The 16,086-nt window shown below is 42.7% G+C and overlaps 1 pseudogene; it reads left to right on the top strand.

Moving 5' to 3' along the window:
• The first annotated feature begins 1,449 nt into the window (after window positions 1-1,449).
• LOC133903148 (uncharacterized) lies at window positions 1,450-13,201 on the top strand (annotated as a pseudogene).
• Window positions 13,202-16,086: the final 2,885 nt, after the last annotated feature.

Genomic DNA, 16,086 nt, shown 5'->3' on the forward strand with positions numbered 1-16,086 from the left:
TGTGACCCACTAGTTCTTGGAGTCAACATTCCTGCAATAGCAATACAAACTGATTTACAAAATCTGTATACTTAAAAACATGAATGTTTGCAAAACCAATAAAAAGACATGTTCGAAAAATAAGCATAGATCAATTTTGCAGTCTGCAATACAAACTGACAGCACGGCGACAATGAATAATCATGCGAAGTGTAAGATAACATGTCAATAAGCACAAATCAATAAGCATGCATGGTAATAAGCACAGATCATCATAGGAATACAAACTGACAGCACACTAACAGATCAATACAAAGTGTAATATGGTATGTCCATAAGCATAGATCAATAAGCATGCATGGCAATAAACATAGATTATCATGAGAATACAAACTAAGCAGCATACTAATAGATCAATAGGCACATATCAATACAAAGTGCAATATGGTTTCGATAGAGCGTGACAATAAGCACAAAACAAGCATGGCAATAAGCACCGATCAAGCAATGCAATAAGCACTAACAACACACCGATAAATCAATAAGCACGGAAGCCACAGATCAATACAAAGTGTAAAATGACATGTCAATGCATAAGGCATACACAGCACACCAAGGCTCATCGTGAATGTCGAGGCTGAATGGGTGGCGTGCCGATGTGGATCCGTGGATGGGAGGGCGTGGCAAAAGGGGTGAGGGCGATGACGCGGCGTGCTGGCATGGATACTTGGACTGGACAACGCGACGTGACTGAAGGCGAGGCGTGCCGGCGTGGATCAGTGGACTGGACGGCGCGGAACGGCCGAAGGGGAGGCGTGGCGGCATGGATCCATGGACGGGACGGGGCGGCGTGACCCAAGGGGATGTGTGGCGACGTGGATCCTTGGACCGGATGATGTGGCTGAAGGGGAGGCGTGACGGTGTGGATCCGCGAATGGGATGATACGACGCGTCCGAAGATGATGGCTCTACGGTCGGGGGAAGAGTCCAGCATGACGCACGCGGAGGGGAGCGTGACGCAGGCTTGGATGAGCCTGTAGCGAGCAGGTGCGGGAGGGGCTGAGTCTGAGACAGTGAGCGGCGGCGGCGGCGGTGGAGAGTGAGGTGCAGGAGAGGGCGTTTGGGAGACTGGGCGAGTGAGGTGCGGGAGGGGGTGTCAGCAGTCAGGCGTGTGAGCGAGTGAGTCTGATTTAAGACCGTGAGATAGCTAGGGTTTAGCGATCGCCGATGAGCTATTGGGCTAGGCCACACTCTCTTCGACCTCTCGGATCAATTTATTTCAGGTACCCATATGTTACTCACAAGATTAATTTCAAATCGGCAACCACATCCGATCCAAGTCGGATACCTAACCCGTTAACATCAGAAACAAAATTTTTGAGATCCCAAACTAACCGGTCTAGCTGTCATCCCTATATTTCCCGTCCCCGCAATTAAAGCAGAAAATATTTTTTTATAAATGATCGGCGAAGGAGAGTAATGCGACGGGATTAGATTAGAGCCGTGCCAGAAATGCCCCTCCATTCTCCGATCTCCACTCTCCACAGGGGAAAATTGGTGCGCTGTGAGGGTTTAGCTAGAGCTCGTGTGGAGTTGGCGCCCATGACCGCGGCGAGGAGGTGGGCGTGGGCGCCCGCGCCCCGGCCCCGCCGGACCCCGCGGTAGTGGCCAGCTACGGGCAGGGCAGGCTCTGGCTCAAGCCCTACGACTGGATCTACCTGCGCGGTGAGGAAAAGCTTGGAGCCAGGGACTGTTCCGGTTTGGTGGCTCTTGGGTTTCACTGCTGCGATCACCGCTGCAAACTCTCGTGCTCTGTTTGTTTTTTCACCCCCTTCATGCGGATGTTACCAGTAGTTTGTTAGTGCGAGGATTTGTGCGTCAAGTTTGTTTTCGGGACAGTGCTCGATGTGAAATCGAAAGGCTCTGGTGTTGGCGTTCGCCACTTGCTGCTGCGAAATTTCATTCTTGGGTTGCAGAACTCGCCTTGCTTTATCGCAACTGTTGCTTTCGTTCTGTTTCGCTGCTTGCTCTGCTGAGTTTTTGGCTTGCCAGATGTTACTTCCGCCCAACTGAACAAGATGGTTAATTGGTATCCGGTTGTGACACGAATAGCTATAAAAACAACTGATCTTGTCGCATCTTTGTGGAAATTCTATTGTTTTTTCTTGCTTTTTTTTGGATTTACCTTAATACTTTGCATCCCGTAGTGGCAGTTGAGTTGCCGGCGTCGTTTTCCTCTGTCACCATCGATTTCGCCACTGACGTAGATTTGTAAGTGAAAGATTCTGGCCTCCTGAGAATTATTAAATTTTAATTCCAGATCCTCCTTTTGATGCTATCAGATTCGTTGACATGTGGATATGTTGGTAGAAGTTGGTACTTGGTACTATCAGTGGTTGGGTCACGCTTAGTATCCAGCACTGATTAGTAGCTAAACGATTCCTAGATTATTTGTATCTTCATATCAGTTCACATATGAGTGTAAATGTAGAGGAGAGGAATTGTGGTGTTCCTTTTTCCCTGATAATAGCATATTATGCTATAAAGACCGTGTGAACGAGCAAGGGCGATCATGATGGTTTGACGATTGTGCAAACAGCTTGTATGTTAGTCTTTTCCTTTCTCATTTGATGGGCAGTAACTTTAGATGGAAAAGCTTTGTAGCTTGGTGTCTTGCATATGCAATGGGGACCAAACAAATATGAAACGCTGGCATAACTCACATAAATAAAGCTGTGTTGTGATTACCAAATTGACGCGGGGAAAACAGCTTGTATGTTGGCCTTTTCATTACACATTTGATGGGCAGTGAAATTTAGATGGAAACGCACTGTAGCAGGTGTCCTGTATATGTGATAGAGACCAAACAAATATGAAACGCTGGTATAACTCACACAAATAAGGCTGTCTTGTGATGCATAACAGTGTGAACTGAAAATTTCTGTTCCATGAACTTGTTGGCCCTCTCATAAAAGAACTTTTTCGGTACCGCACCCTCCATTTGATTTAAATCTGATTATGTTGTACCATAGACCACACAAGTGACTTATGTACAGTTCTTGGAATATTTCTTTAAATAATGCAGCAGAAGGAGCACTTGAAACGCCTTCCAAGAAGTGAGCTTGCTATTATCTGTTTGATGAATTCCAACCCTCCTATTCCTGACATATCTGATTCTTATCTGGATAGTTTATGTGAGTACCATATACATTTTCTATTGTGATGGTTGTCGCCTTTGATGTCTTCATCTTCTATTTAAACTATCACATATACCCTCCTAATTGCATGGTGAATTTGTGTAAGGTGTTCTAGATGTAGTTTGCAACTGTTCTCTTTTAAATTGAATGTAGTACTAACCACATAAATAGGACTTGATGCCCTCGCAGGTGCAGAATTATACCATATTATTTTTAATCCCATCATAATTAGTGTTGTAATATATCTTCATGGTTCCAGTAAAAGTTTCTTGCAAACCAAGAGTAGTGAGCAAATAAAGAAACACCATCAGGCACAGCTTTGTTATTTAAAGTATTGGCATCTTTTGACTTGTTCATCCTGAAAGCTGTAGTAGTAAAGATTTTCATATAATACAAGCAGTTCAGCACTCTGCTGTTTCTCTTCCAGTCTGATGGCTACATACTGTACAACCATCTACTATCTATATTATATCCTGTTGGTTTTGATCAACATGTTTTTTTTTTCTGTGTGCTGATAACTTTTCATCAAGTGACAGTACTATACCTTTCCAAGTTGTTTGGTCTAGATGAGGAATATATTTTGTTGAGAAAAGAAGATAGTTGATTTAAGAGCATTCTTCTATTAGTTTTTTTGTTGTTCTTTTAATTGAAACCAAATTTTCAATGCTTAAATAGCTTTCTGAATAATTCAACTAATTTTGACAGGAAGGTTCTTTGTTGCAGTATCAAATTTTCTCACCGCTGGACCTTTCGGCAGTATAATTAATCAGTCAAATCTTGCGCAATGCGTACCATTTCAGAAAAACACAACAGTGCTTCTAACAAATGAGCAGGTAAACTACCCTTATGCTGTGATTTACTAAAGCAATACTTTCTTGGGAGGAGATTTATTGAGCAATATGTGGTACTTAATCATCCTTGTTTCTAGCAGCACACCAATATGTTGAGTTATTAGTTATTGCATGCATCACATGTAAAATGATGGCGACATTTGGGTGATCATCTCTCCAATAGTTATAATTCCAGTTAGAATAACGAGGAGAACTAATATTCAGGGGGGTTCAGGATACTTCTGCGATTTATGTTGAATCCAGTCATGCTGCTTCTGTATTACTAGTGCTGTGCTTTTCTCAAGTCAAATTTCAAATAATATGCCTACTAGCTCGATTCATTTACCCAATCCATTAGCATTGTCCAGAATAGATTCATCTCCCAAACATGTTAGTAAGAGAGAATTCCTTATATGCCACTGAATATTAGTGAAATCCTCAATTTGCCCCCGAAAAAATCATGGTCCCTCATGTATCACTACTCTTCTTTTTTCCTTTCCCTATGTGCCAAGAAACGGCGGTTAACCGGAGCTGGAGAGGACTATTTGCCCTGATGTTTCCCTTTCCTCTCACCTTTCTCTATCTCTCCTATCAAAACTGCATCACAACGCCGTGGACGAGGAGCGGACGACACGCTCCCATTCTCCCTTTGGAACTCCTCCACGAGATATTCTGCTACCTCACCGTCTCGGAGCCCCTCTATGTTTAGCATCCTCTTCTCCGTATTCCTTCTCTCTGTCGTGTTTCCCGACGAGAACCTCTACCGGGTGGTCCTGGAGTAACCACTCGACTGTGGAAGGTAATGGCCTCAGTGAAGAACACGCACTTCCCCCCAAAGCCATCAATTGGAACTTGATGTGATTGGTTGAGGGTGGTCTGATTGCATCACAATAAGGAGGAAATGATAGATTTTTTATTTGATCTAATGCGACTCGAAAGGTGTATGCTCTTTGCTGATGATGTGGTGCTAGTTGACAAGAGTAGAATAGGGGTTAGTCGGAAATTAGAGTTGTGGAGATACATTTTAGAATTGAAAGCTTTTAGACTTAGTAGGACTAAAACCGAGTATATGAAGTGCAATTTTGGTGCTACTAGGCATGAGGGATAAGATGTTAGTTTTGGTGGAGAGGTGGTTCCCAAGAAGGACACCTTTCAATAATTGGGATCGATGCTATAGAGGGATGGTGATATCGATGAAGATGTTAGTCATAGAATCAAAGCCGGATGGATGAAATAGCACCAAGCTTCTAGTATCCTCTGTGACAAAAGGGTGCCACAAAAGCTGAAAGGTAATTTCTATAGGACTGCAATTCGACCCGTGATGTTGTATGGTTGCTGGCCAACTACAAGGCGATATGTCCAACAGTTAAGTGTAGTAGAGATACGTATGTTGCGATGGATTTGTGGCCATATAAGAAAGGATCAAATACGAAATAATAATATATGTGGTAGGGTAGGGGTGGCGTCCAGAGATTTCAATTTTGTTTTACAATTTTTTTTGTTCACCTGCAAAATTCGTGAAATTTCATTGAAATTTTTCGTCCTCTGCTCTGTGGGTCTCACTTGTTAGTGAAAGAAAATTCCGGAGTTAGATACTTCATTCCCCTCTGAAATACTTGAATCGTGAAATTTCACGGAAATTTCTTCGAAATTTTAATCCCTGGTAGCGCCAATTGAAGAAAAGCTTGTCCAACATTGATTGAGATGGTTTAAACATATCCAATGGAGACCTCCAGAGTCACCCGTGCATAACGGGATGCTGAGACACGCTGATATTGTGAAGAGAGGCAGTGGTCTACCAAATCTAACATGGGAAGAGTTTGTAAATAGAGACTTGAAGGAATGAAATATCCTCAAAGAACTATCTACGGATAGAAGCACGTGGAAGTTAGCAATCCACATGTCAGAATCATAACTTATGCATCAGTCTCCTTGTACTTTTTTTTTTACTATCACTAGTACCTTTATTATCATTATTGTTTTCTTATCATCTTTTTAGTTGGATCCTGTGGGTTTCATCTCAAGCTTACCCCAACTTTGCTTGGGACAAATGCTTTGTTGTTGTTGTTATCTTATGCGATTCAATTTGGTTATCTTTCAATTGGGTCGAAGTGCACACATTTGGCCGTCCTTGGACCACTGGTGGTCGGCGTTGTGGATGGGCTCCTAGCAGTACCGGCAGAAGAGCACCCGGTCCTACGCACAGAAGATACGTCGCCTGTGCCCAAAGATCTACTCGCTTTGGCCGCACCACTCTAGGTCATCGTGCTCATCAGGCTGCTTGTCGGCTGGCCCTGGCACCCAAGGTGGCTTTGGCTATTGTCGGCGAGCACCGCATCAGGTGGCCGTGGAGCCTTCTGAGTTGTCAGTCTGCCATTGAGGCCTAACACTTGGGTAAAGGAGGAAGAGGAAAAAAAGATGCAAAGGGTAATTTGGTCATGAATGAAAAAAATCTGATAATAATTTGAGAGCTAACAACGAGTTTGAGTATCGGTGGTGACGAAAGTGGCACACAAGGAAATGAAAAATAAGAGTAGTGGCACAGGAGGTACCATGTCTTTTTTGGTGGCAAATCGAGGGTTTCACTAACATTCGGTGGCAAATCGAGGGTTTCACTAACATTCAGTGGCACACAGGGAATTCTCTCGATTAGAAAACTGAAACTGATTCGATGTTGATTCCCTGATGTTGGACCTAATCATAGACATACATGTAGAGGCACCGCAAGAGTAAAACTTGTAGTGCACGAGTCCAAAGCCAACCCAATCTGGTTCTTTTAGTTCCAGTGACCAGTAATTGTGATCCTTATGCATTGTATGCAATGCATCTTCTTTTATGTTCGACATATTCCATATACTTAATGATGCAGTACAAGGCCTTGCTGGACCAAATCAGACTGGGGTGCTACCATCCTGATCTGGTCATTAAATACATGAAAATTATTGTATCCTGATGCACCGGAACCATCTTAAGAAATTCTATAAACTTCTGAGATGCCCACCTTTGGTTTGTGCAGGTATCTCCAGGGGTATGGTACATTGGTTACTTTCATGGCCTTGGACCTGCTCGCACACAATCAAAGATGGTACACTTTACTTAGATTCAGACATGTATATAGGTCTCTTGTTCTACTGCATAATTATCTTTCTTTTTGGCATAAAAATGTGTTAAACAAAATTCGAAGATGTGATGGCTATACTTTCGCAGATTAGCCGAGGGAGATCACACGTGGTGAGTACTAGCATTACTCTAAAAGGATGTCCCACTTCAGCATTATGGGGACCCTACTGCAACCGAACAGTTGAAATGATTGGTTGCTCTCAACCTTCAATATACAACAACTCAAGAAATCTTCTAGATCTGAATATTGAAAAGAGGATAAATTTGAATACTAGGGAGCACAACAGGCGTACCAATTTCCTGTCACCAAGGAACCATTTAGTAGAAAAGGAAGTTGGCTCCAACACTACGGCCTTGGTGAGAATGGAGAACTTGATCACTTGTGCCATTTCAAATGACTCATTATGTCTCTGGCAAGGCGACATGAAGTTCTACTTCTTGGATGTAGTCAACCTAGCATTGCAGTTTGAAATTACAGCTGCAAATTTTGGAATTCAAGGGTTATCCTTGATTTGTTACCTGCGGTATAATGCCTTCCCTCAGAGAGATTTGCATGACTATTCAGGTGACATCAGTCATGATCCTTTGGTTGTGAAGTCACCAAATATTGGACGATGGTATATTGCTATTGAGACTGTCAATAAAACACAGATGAATAACACAGCATCAACCCCTATGCTGGATAGAGCATGTTTCTCCCTGGAGTGGCAATTGACTGGATGCTTCAATGGAAAAGCTGGAACCAATTGCTCATGGGAGGCATACGGGCTCCAGGTAAGTGTTCTGTATTACTGTTATTGATGGTAGCTGATGGAATGTTTTCTACTACTGAGTTCCTGTTCGGAAGAGGGGATTACTCCAGGAGTTTTCAGGATTTAGTTCAAATTTATACTAAATCCTAGGGATTTGGATCCCAAAACCCCGTTTCCATACTGCCCTGAGTATGGACATTTTCCTGTTTTAACCTTTTAAGCAAGGGTAAATATTTATGTTGCCAAGCTCCACTGATTAGCCAGTTTGCCCACAATTGGTTAAATTCATCATTCCTAGTTTGACTATGTGGCTGCAGTGGTTGGCAGGCAGTGTCTGGTGAAATTCCATGACCTGGCGTTCAAACACTGCCAATTTTTAGACACTAGGAAACAAAATGGATTTTCCCATTTCGTCTTGACATATTTTTGGGATCTGTTAAATGTTTACTTTGCCCAGAACATGTTAAATCCTGGACAACCCAGCCTAATTTGGAAGTTAAACGATAGTTCCTTCCTTTTGGTGTGTTTGTCTTGTAGTATACTATATTTTGAAGGAACTCGCAGTATGACCAAATGATCATAGGATTCGCATTGGGACGAGATTAGCATTTGCTGTCTAGATGCTCCACAGGAGTATGCTTATCAGTCAATTATAAAACTTATGGGATTAACAGACTTTAGGATTGTCAGTGTACGTATCTGACTGTTGAACTCTTATCTTGACTGAGACAAAAGCGCCAAAAAGGAAAAATCACATTGACTTCACTGATATCTTTCCTCAAAAAACTAAGCATATAGATTTTGAAGCTTTTTTTTTTATGTATTTAGTCACTTATTTGGGAGCCATTATACATAAAATGAATTAGTCCATGAAAACAGTTGTTTGTTAGTATTAGGTTCCAATAAGAGTCGTAGTCCGTCTTAGAGTCTGGTTGTAATACAAGATTCAAGCACAATAAACAATATGGGGGTCTTGCTCCCTTAATTTCTACATGGTACCAGTGCCCCTAACCCAGTCCAGACACAACCTGCTGCATCTCCAGCTTGTTGCACCTGCACACATCCACTGCTGTCTGGCCAGCAGCCCCTCATATGTGCAGGCCGCTGCTCATTCCGTGTGGGCAGCAGCTGTCAGGCTACCACCACCCGAGGCTGCTGCTGCAAGGAAGAGGTGTTGAGGCCTGCCGATTTGAGAGAGGAGGAAAAGAGGAATCAGGCTGCCTGATTTGGCTGCCATCCTGGAGAAAGCTTGTTACCATGGATGCTTAAGAAATTGTCATGATCGAGGAAGGCATTTGACATAATCAAGGCAGTTTGTTTAGAACTGGCAGTGGAAGTGTATGTTGCGATGTAACAGAGGTTTGGTGGAAGGTATATTGACGGTGGAGGTCTATGGTACAGTAGACAGCTTGAAACATATGGAGGGATCTGCATTGGAGGTGGTGTTGGTATGGATGGCTAAGCTGCTAGTGGTGCAGGATGTAGTGAAATTCTGGTGTTGGTAGCAGATAGGAAGCTTGTGGTGGCTATGGTGGTGTTATCGGTGTTGGATGTGGTGTCATTCTGACACAGATAGAGGTGGTAGAGGTTGAGGCTGGGGCATGCAGCTAGGAGTGGCTGGGACCGTTCAGGTAGAAGAGGTAGTGTATTGAATCCTTTGTGTGTCGCATGGATGTTGCAGCACAAACATTCATTTAAGACTGATAGCTTTGTATATTTTCCCTGAAAAGACATCTGTATTAATCAAATATTGTTTTCTATGTGCAGAGGGTTCATAAAAGAAGTCCATCTACTCCTTTTGAGTCATATTATGTTCCTCCTGATGGAAGGGCATCGCTGGAAGATAGCCACTTCTCCTTGGAGCAATTTTTAAGCAACTCATCCCATGAACAATTTGCATGGACATACTTTTTTTTGGATGTTCCCCAAGGTTCAGCCAGCGCACTTATCCATGTCCAACTGAAGTCAGAAAAATAATTGCATTATGAGTTGTACACAAAATATGGTGGTTTACCATCAAATGATAGTTGGGATTATTACGCAAGTAGGACAAGCAGCAGTAACGATTCAGTATTTTTCTCACTACAGAATTCCACGAATTCAGACATGGGTCTATCTATTTTTTATGCTAAAGAAGGAACTTGGTGCTTTGGGGTGAAGCATCCTAGTTACTGGGCAAATTCTCAGACATACATGTCTGTATCTCTTCAGGGATGCCATAGAAACTGTAATCAGAAAGGTGTGTGTCATTTCTCAGTTGATGAAAGTGGGATCACATTTTACAGGTAATTCCTAAAGCTGGTTTTATCATGTAAATGTTTTTCATATTTTTTGTACTCTGTAATATTTGATGTTTAACACAAGACTAGATAAAAAGTAGGTCTTGTGGTTAATTTTATTTTATTTGCCCCTTCCACAGCTTCTGCACCTGTGATCGCGATCATGATGGGTTTAGCTGACGCCACACTGTTGACATATGAGTGTCTATAGTGGCATCCCCAGAAGGCTGCTCCTAGCGAACAATAAACAGGCAGAGAGCATCCCCAGAGGCTTATAGTTCTGAAGAAGATGAGTCAACATATGAAAGACAATAGAAAACTCAATAATCTCATAGGAGAACTAGGGCTTGACACTAGCAGCCATAATGGACGCTGCACGAGCATCATCATCCATCCACAGAGCATAATCGGACAACTGACCCCGATACAGCTCCAGCACATCCTAGTAGGCGGAGACAACCTTATCATAGGCAGTGGGGACGGATTTAGTAGCTGCTTTGTCTGCTTTGTCGGCGAAAGGTTTTACAATCTCCGTTGGAAGAACAGGGGAAGGTGAACAAGGAATGTCGTTAGAGAGAACACCCTAAAGACGAAGGCCCCACATGTGAATGCGCATATGCTGCGTAAAATCCCGGTAGTGGACACTACAAAAAATCACCGAGCAACGGGGAACTGAAACGGTGCCCACCGATATCCTGAGGAAGAGGCGATGACAAGAGTGTAAAGAAGTAGCGGCGAGTGACGGCGAGAGTGCAAAGAAGTGCGGCAACAATTGCAATTTTTTTGGAATCGACTCGGTTGTACTATCTGGGCCCGACACAACTTCGACAGTGTTGGATCAGAGGGCCGGTGGCTTCCACAGAGGCTATAGGCTATTACACAGAGGTGAGCAATATACAAATAACCTCTTATAACATAGGGATATTACGAAGACACAATATATATATCTCTAACATTATGGACTGATGACAAAATATGTACTCCATAAAGAATGCTAAATTTAGTTTTTAATTTGATATAGAATGCAATGAATTCGTTGGATCAGATGCTGACTCTTTTCTTTTGCAACCAAGGCATTTGCAGAATGGGTTCTTTACACGTCTAGTGGAATTTCCAGTGCATTATACCATTCATGTGATGTGGGATGGTGCATAGTATCTTTCCGTGCATTACAGGTAAGGTACTCAGCACACACTTGTTTACTGTTTATCGCTAGTGTAAAGATTGATGGACATGATACTGACTAAATTAGTAATGGTCAACCCCTCCCCCACACCACTCTCTCTCTCTCTCTCTCTCTGCAAGGGTGTTCTAACAATTTCCAGTACTCCTTCCACTTCAAAATATTAGGCATACAATGTTTTCGTGGTTTTTTTCTCTCTTTTGTCTTCATTTTTTCATGTCCTCAGCATATATGAGCAAACACGTGTACAATTTCTCTCTCTCATGTTTCCAAGACATTAACAGCACACCATGTGACTACGGTCATTTGCTTCCACCATTTTTCTGGTTTCATACGCTCCTTAATCCCCCTTTCCAACCAAAATACTCCTTGTAAAAAGAAATGGAATAGTAAAACTGTAGTCCCGAAAACTGAATATAATGACATGTCGCAATATCTGGAGTTTGTTATTACCTATTACTAGTAAATTCCTGGAACCAAATTCGTTTTTACACGTCCTTTTGATTTTGCCAAATCCCACTTATAGTTGACCTTTCAATTATACTCAAAATGTTTGTTGTGGTACACATTGAGCCATGTCCAATTGACCATCGTACTATAAGTGGATCCAGTTTTTGGACTTTCTGGCTTTCCTTCATGGCTGTTGTGGGTACGTTCATATACATGGCTACAATTGATGAAGCTTCAAAGCGAGCAATGCATACTGCTGTGTTTATACTCAAGCTCTTTTAGCTGCCACTGGTGCAACAAGGTATCAAAATTTACTGATTACCTTTTTTGTCAAAATGGTAGTGAATGTTGGGTGTATGATTAAGTTATCATCTCAGATCCGCGAATATCGGAATTGTCATTGCGATTGGTTCTCTTGGCCTGCTTATGGGATGGCTATTGGAATTCTCTACAGCACACAGATTTATATGTTGGTCATGGAGAATTAACCTTAGTGTTCCTCAAAGGTAAAACTTGTACTCACGGTGTTAAAAATATCAGTAGCTCTGTAACTCACATCTTAGATTAAAGGGAGCTTGTTCACATGCATGAGTTTTGGTTTTTGACGCTTTGTGCCCAAGGTTGTGGTGATCACATAATAACGACTTACAAATGTCCAGCATTTCCTTCGGTGAGCTGACACATTTGTCGTCTTTTTATTCTTTCTTCAAGATGGCCAGACTTGGGGTCGTTGTTCCGGAGTACTCTAGAGATGTTGAACAAACGATTCCGATGGTTATATGTACTTTTGGGTTTCACCACATTATCTTTTGCGGCTACAAGCTGGAAACTAGAATCAAATAGCAGCTACTGGATCTGGCACAGGTGTGGAATCATCACCTTCTCTCGTTAATCGTAACTTCAACAAGTTGGAAAGTTTAGCTTGTGTGGCTTTTGCAATGATCACTATATTTGTTTGATGCTGTCACCTTTTATTCTCTACTGCTATATCTTCCAGCTTATCATTACAATCACTAAATGGCAGAGAAATTTTCTTTTCTTGCAGCCTGTGGCACATAACTATTTATACTTCTTCATTTTTCTTCCTGTGTTCAATGCGTGTCAACACAAGGACTCACAGTCCGGAGCTGAACTATGACTTGACGAGGCAAGACTCCTTGCCAAGATCAGAGTCAAGAGAGACCTAGCTAAGGAATTGAGACGATCTGACAATGGTATTTTCTCTGCATCATTCTTCTGGTAGCGATTTGGACATTTGTGTACAATGGTGTCCTACAAGAATTGGCAGAGTTGGTTAGTGGCGGATTCGTTTTGACAGCGTGCACGTGCAAGCCTCTTTGTGTAGGTACATGGCCTCCGTGCAATTTGGGTAGTAATAACAATAGTGGAAGGGGGGGTGGGGGGGGGGGGTTTGGGAATGTATGTGATATTTACGGTCAGCTGCATTGCATCAGAATTGTAAATAGCGCGGTGCTGATAATACATCAGTTGGTGGAATGTTTGTCGAGAGTATTTGTAACCTGTAAATGTGCAAGGTAAATCTCTTGAATCTAAACACCGCCGCGATCACCACCTCTGGGCTGTCCACGTCATCAACAAAATGCCAGCCATCCGATCCGTGTGGATTGTGATACGGGCTGTTGGATCCGCTTCCTTGCTCGCGCCTCTCGCGAAGTCTACCGATCCGGTTCCCCCACGCCGCTCTCTCACTCGCACGGTCTTGCGAACTCTCCCGATTTGCTTCCTCCACGCTAGCCCCTTGCTCGCTCTAAAAGGTCTCCGATCGATCTGGTTATGTTCTGACCTCCCGTGCTTGTCATGACGGCCGTCTCTGCTTCTCTTCGTCTCTAACTCATTGTCCAAATATCATTTATATGTACATGTATCAACGATCCATTCAGCTGCTCCTCATGACCGCCGCTGTCGTCCAGGTCTGCCCGCTCAACTGTATATTTATCTGTGTCAATATCTAACTCTGACGTGAATTTGAACAATAGCTGATTGTGTTGTAATACTACTAGATAGAAAGCTGAGTACTTGCAATTGTGTATGGTGGGTTAGTGCATGAAATTGTTTTGAGAACAAGCGCGTCAGTTCTGATGATGTTACGAGTCCTATATTCAAGTCATTTTATTTTGGAAATCAGAATCCTGCCTCAGTTCATGACGCTTGCTCGGGCTCTACATCTTCCTCCTTATCATGCCCTTCCTCGATCGATATGATCCCCATTCATTCATATGTACATGTATGGATTATTTGCCAAATCATTTGCCAGACGCTTAAACATGCCAATTAAGCAACTCATTTGTATGATTCTTTTGCAGCAGCAAGCAACAATTTTTTTAAAGTATTTTCAGTGATGTTTGATGCTATCTTCAAACCCTCGATGTTCTGCATATTTAGTCAGTTTACTTGTGCCAAACTGTTGTTGACTCACCTTTCATGCTACATGGCTAATCACGATCAATCTCTACTGACTACAATTATGATTTGTCTACCTCCTTAGCCATAAAGCATCCAGTGGTACTATGTAACAGTACGCAAGTGTATGATGGTGAATTAAGCTGTGAATTTGATTATCCACTGCCCAGAAAGTTCAGAACATAATTATCAATTATCTAGCATATCTTTTTTCAATGGTGAAATCATTGAAGTTCAACAAATAATGAAGCATCTAACTATCATAGCTGTTAAATTTCAATATAAAACCATATGTTTCATTCCTGTACTGAATGCTTTCATTTTTCAGTTGTATTTTTCTCTGAAAGGGTGTAACACCCCAAATTATTGTCCCTAAACAATGGCTGAGAAATTGGAAAAAGAGAATCAAAAGAAATAAAAAGGAAAAACTCTCCGGGCTCTCCTCCATCTTCTTCTTATTCTCTCGGCCCATCTCTGTTTCCCTCCCTGGCTCAGCTCCGTGCCCTGGCCCAATGGCCTCGGCCTCCTCGGCCTCCCTCACTCTTTTCCTTCATGCATGTCCATGCTCTCCCGCCCAACCGCGTGCCCGGCCTGCTCTGGACCCCATCCTCTGGGCCGTGATTGCGCCAGACCAGCAGTGCTTGTGCTTGCCCACGCGACGCACCCTCTCCCTTTCTTTGCTGATCCACCCCACCCGTTAGCTTTTGTAGGGATTAGTGGCGTCCTAAGAGGAGGGGGGTGAATTAGGACACTTAGAACTCTTTCGGTTCCAAAAATAACACAAGATAAACCTATATCAATTTCTATCTAAATGTACTATAGGTTTATCTAGTGTGTCTCAATCTACCGATCAAAGTGTTTGTAACCTATCTAAGAAGGTAAGTTACAAGTAAGTAAATGCGAAAACATAAATAAGGTAGAGAGAGCAAACTCGGCACAATGATTTTTTTTCTGTGGTATCGATGGCATGTCCTGTTGTATCGATGGCATGAATACCACCCCTAGTCTACGTTGGAGCTCCACAAAGGATATGCTCCCGGTTGGCACTCGGTCACGGCTATTGAACCACCAAGTCACAAAGACAAGACCTCCACCCGGATGAGCCACCAAGCCACAGAGGCAATGTCTCATCACTAGCCACTCTTCCAATTCCTCGCCGCGGTGATCACTTCGGAGCTTGAGACATCAAGGCAAGGGTCTCAGCGTCCCCGTACACGCTTCTCATCACCACTCCACACTAAGTTAGAGGGTCAACAAGCTTGAGCAACTTTGGCTCAAGTTACCGGCGAGTCACCAAGACTCTAAGGCGCCGGCGTACCAAGAGGCACAAGCTTGGATCACTCTTTGATCCACTCTCCTGAGACTTCTCTAATTCAACCAAATTTTATCTCGGCTGTGGTGGCTTCTTCATATATTGCATCCATGAGACCTACTAACATATATTCTTGGAAAACGTGTTAGTCCCATTGACTATGTTATCATTAATCATCAAAATCACAAACATGGCCTAATAGGGCTATTTTTCCTACAATCTCTCCTATTTTGGTGATTGATGACAACACAACCAAAGCAAATAATAAATAACAAATGATACCAAATGTAAAGATCATAAATGAGCACAAAGTCTTACCACTTTTCTTGGATGCATGTTCTTACCAATTAGTCCCCTTTTGTTGTGGCTCCCCTTTCTCCATTGTCACTATCTCCCTTGATCGACTTATGCAAGAGCTTCTGTTTTGTCGATCTAGGCGCATTATGTTGCTTCTAGCATCTTCTCTCTCTCTCTCTCTCTCTCTCTCTCTCTCTCTCTCTCTCTCTCTCTTTGTCAACTTCGGTATTCCTTGACCATCTTGCTTGTTGCTACAATCTCCCTTA

The sequence above is a fragment of the Phragmites australis genome, chromosome 21 (assembly GCF_958298935.1).
Source record: "Phragmites australis chromosome 21, lpPhrAust1.1, whole genome shotgun sequence".
In the NCBI taxonomy this organism is placed as follows: Eukaryota; Viridiplantae; Streptophyta; class Magnoliopsida; order Poales; family Poaceae; genus Phragmites; species Phragmites australis.